Genomic DNA, 4,018 nt, shown 5'->3' with positions numbered 1-4,018 from the left:
AAAGATATTGAATCCAATGTCTTCGTCTGCATTGGCTGTGGTTTTTTTTCCTCTTTTGGTTTTTTTTTTTTTTTAAATACCCCAAAGGCATTTTTTAAAGTTTTCGTTATGTTTCAACTAAACTGTTGTTCCTTTTCTGTTGGTTCTCTTATCTCTGCTTTCTCCATTGACAACTGCTGTGCTTGGTGTAGATGATGAAGATGGTTGTAGAAGTAGTAGTAGTGGTGGTGGTGGTGGTGGTAGTTATGCCATTTTGGCCACAAGACAGCTGGCAGTAATACTGACAAGGATGGAGTGGAAATGGACAGCTGTAGATAAATTGATGCCAGTAGTAATAGTAGTAGTAGTAGTAGTAGCAGCAGTAGTAGTAGTAGTAGTGGTGGTGGAAGTAGTAGTGGTGGTGGTAATAGTAGAAGTGGTAGTCATGGTGCACTGCGAGGTGGAGTAGTAGTAGTAGTAGTAGTAATAATAGAAGTTTTTTTTTATATATATAAATATTTTTTTTTGTTTTTTTTAGAAAAATTTTTTGCTTTTTGCTTGTCGGCCGCAACACGCCCCACCTGCGCCTTCTGTAACATCCCACCCGGCAATGTTGAAGTCTACAACACGAACAGGGGGTTCAGGGCTTTGTGACCAGGATGATAGGGTTAGTTGCCAGCTAGGTTAAAAAAAGGTGGAAAAAAAAAAAAAAAGAAAAGAAAAAAAAAGACAAATGTTAGTCATTTTGAAACAAAACCGCATTACGATTATTAAGAGAAACATTTCAGAGTTGCATTTTTAAATTGATTTTTTTTTTTTTAGACATTACTGAACCTTTTGAGAATCAAAAGTGTGCTAGTTATATTATTATTCATGCCTGGATTAAGAAGCACATGCTAAAAATTAAAGATTAAAAAAATTATGTATTAAAAAAAAGTGGGGGAGGGGCAGGAGGAAAAGCTTTGGGTAGGGGAAATTTTTTTTTCTTTCTCCAACCTAACCTTCTTTACTTGGGCATTAGAAATGGAGTTATCTCATGGCATTAAAGCAGAGATAAACCTACCCATGGCTAGATAATTAAGATGTCGCTCCCATTCCCTTTCACACTGCACAAGATAGCTTCAGCAAAAATTTTGTTATCTAGTTAGGAGCTGTAATGTCAAATGCCAACCAAGTTCAACATTCACTCTACACCACAAGACCCTGCCTGCAAATGGTACGGTTAGTCTAGGCATGACATTTCCCATTTAAGTTTTTCTGAAAGGATTTCAAAATCAAGAAATCAAAATAGCTGGTCAAGTCTTAAACAAGGTGCTAGCCCTGCTTATAAAGCAAACCAAGCGTTAAACTTTGTACAATGCTTTTCATGCTTGACACCGATTCCCTGTCAACTGTTGAGTTTTAAATGTACAAAAGAAAAGAAAAAGTACTCTTGCTGTGCATTTTCCAGGTTATTTCTTGGCAGCACAAAGCATAATTGCAGCTCATTTTTGTTTATAAAATCACTAGTTTAACCCTTTAGCATTTAAGCTGGCCATATCCAGCCAAAATATTCCACTGGTTTTATTCTCTAAGTGGCCAGATACAACCTTTTACACTAAACCTATAATACCAGTCTATAATCAAAATCTCAAAGCTAAAGATGATGAATCATAAATTCAAAACAATGTGAATAAATAAGCATTACAATTCAACAGTAATCTGAATGCTAAGGGGGCAATTAAAACAATTTATTGCTGGACTTCATATTTATGAAATCTATGGCAATATCATGTGCAATTTCATGATATTCAATTTACAATGTCTGCAGCTACATAAAAGCTAGCACTTTAAATTAAAAGATGAAATTTAGTACATTTTACACCACCTGATTGGATTAAGGGCGCAGCCTTTGCAGCAATAAACTGGCATGGATTTATTTACACTAAATTAGAAATACACTAGTTTATACAACAGCGTTTCACTTCAATATATATTTACTGGAATGTATTTTAACTCCAGAAGATGGAATTGCAGAGTCAACACAAGACTTAACTTTGAGATTGTATGTAAAATTTATATATACAGAGTGCCGAGTCAGCTCAGTTGCAGTTTTTTCCAGTTGATTTTATATTTCATCACTAAACAACAGCATGGTTTAAAATAAATAAAATAATGTTGCATTCTCCCAAAATGAGTTTCTCAGATAATATCTTGGTGTCAACAGTTGTCTAAAAACCCATCAACCACATTCCCTTGTCTAATGATGAATGTTTTGAAGGTGGGCAAAGGGGGGAAAGAAAGGAAAAATACCACATAATGACCATTACCCTCTACTTATCTCAAAGAGCACAACTTTTTTATCTCAAAGTGTTAGTAATATCTTATTAGTAATAAGAAACAACTACAAGATTAACTTCAGCAATAAATAAATAAAAAAAACTACAGAGATCTTTGTTAAAGACTGAAATTGGTTAAACCAATAGACATTGTTTTTGTTATAAATGATTAAGAAAGAAGCTGGAGTAATCAAAACTGAATTTGTCTGCAGTAGCACGAGGGGGGAAGAACAGACAGATTTGAGTTTTAAAAGAAAAAAAAAAAGTAAACATTGGTTAAATTCAAGAAAGAGAGAAAGTCTAAGATATATAGACAGAGAAATAGAGCAGGAGGGGCGTGTGTGGAAAGATGAGGGATGGGTGTTCCCTTTTCATTTCAGTAGAGATTTCCTAAACATCCAGGTAGCAAGTGTTCACATGTTTAAGAGTATATGTAATGTGCGCACATATATATATATATGTGTGTGTATATATGTATATACATAAACACATACACGTATGTATGCACATATCTTCTATGTGTGTGTGTGTGTGTATATATATATATATATATATATATATATATACACACGTCAGTGTGTACATATCTTCTATATATGTATGTGCATATATACACATATGCATACACAAACACACACTTTGCAACATTTGAAGGGAAGGGATGACCTTCATTAAGATTTCGTGCGGTATGGGCAGAATTCTAGCATGTCGAAAATAATCTTCTTTCTTCTGATGCCAACTGTATATTTCCTTCCCACCCATAATATTCATCAACAGAGAACAATTAACAAAAATAGAAACAGTTCTAAGTCAAAAGCAGAAGACTTCGATTCTTTTTTGTTTTCAAATTAAAAATTTTATTCTACATATAAATAATAAAAAAAATTGCACGTGAAAATTTATTCTTCTTTCCAGCTCAAAATTTTTTTTTTTTAAATATATTTGTATGTATGTATAATTTAAAAAAAATATCAAAGCACAATATAGCAGAATATACATTTGACAAATTTCAGTGTTTTTTTTTTCTTTTTTACAAGAAATCGAATCTGGAAAGTCCAGAAGCAATCGACAGAGACAGTGAGAGAGAGTGAAAAGACAAAGAGAGAAAGAGAGCGAGAAAAGAGAAAGATTAAGAATGAGAATGAGACAAAGTAAGAGAGAAAGACAAAGACAGGGACAGAAGGAAGAGCAAAGAATATTTACATACAAAAATTTCATGAATCTAATATCCAAAAGTCACAACACAAAATATGTATATGTATCAAAAAACAAAAACCTGAGTTTCCATATAAATCTGACTCACTGTATGTTGGGCCCTATAGCTAAATTTTAATTAAACTCTGGCTAAAATATCACTAAATTTCACAGAAAACATCAGTCTCAGACATGGTGAGGAATGGGGAGAAAAAAATTTTAAGATGGTTATAAAGTCCCAAAAATTCTACAAATTTCCAAATGAAAGCAAATATATTTTTAAAATTCAATAAGCACTTCAGCAAATATTGGAGATTAAAAAAAAATTTTTTTTTTACTGTTGTGAAATTTGTCTTCCTTGGGGGAATAATGTGCAAGGACAATTTGGTAAATGTATTAAAAGCAATTTAAGAGGAAAAAAAAATTTATTTTTATTTTTTTAAATGATTTCTGCAGCAACCATTTATGTAGCCTTCAGAGGAATATTTAAAATTTACATGATCATTCAAAGATGAAGTACAAGTGAA

General features: G+C 32.6%; 1 protein-coding gene across 12 annotated transcripts in view; it reads right to left on the bottom strand.

Annotated features, from left to right (window-relative positions):
• Positions 1-31: 31 nt before the first annotated feature.
• Positions 32-4,018, bottom strand: part of LOC106884116 (KH domain-containing RNA-binding protein qki.L) — a 77,342-nt gene continuing 73,355 nt past the window's right edge. For all 12 annotated transcript variants that reach the window (XM_014911997.2, XM_014935685.2, XM_052974749.1 and 9 more), the window contains one exon: positions 32-658. The gene's annotated coding sequence lies outside the window, so the exon portion shown is untranslated. The remainder of the gene's footprint in view (positions 659-4,018) is intronic.

The sequence above is a fragment of the Octopus bimaculoides genome, chromosome 19 (genome assembly GCF_001194135.2).
Source record: "Octopus bimaculoides isolate UCB-OBI-ISO-001 chromosome 19, ASM119413v2, whole genome shotgun sequence".
Lineage (NCBI taxonomy): Eukaryota > Metazoa > Mollusca > Cephalopoda > Octopoda > Octopodidae > Octopus > Octopus bimaculoides.
This window is presented reverse-complemented; position numbering and strand designations above follow the sequence as displayed.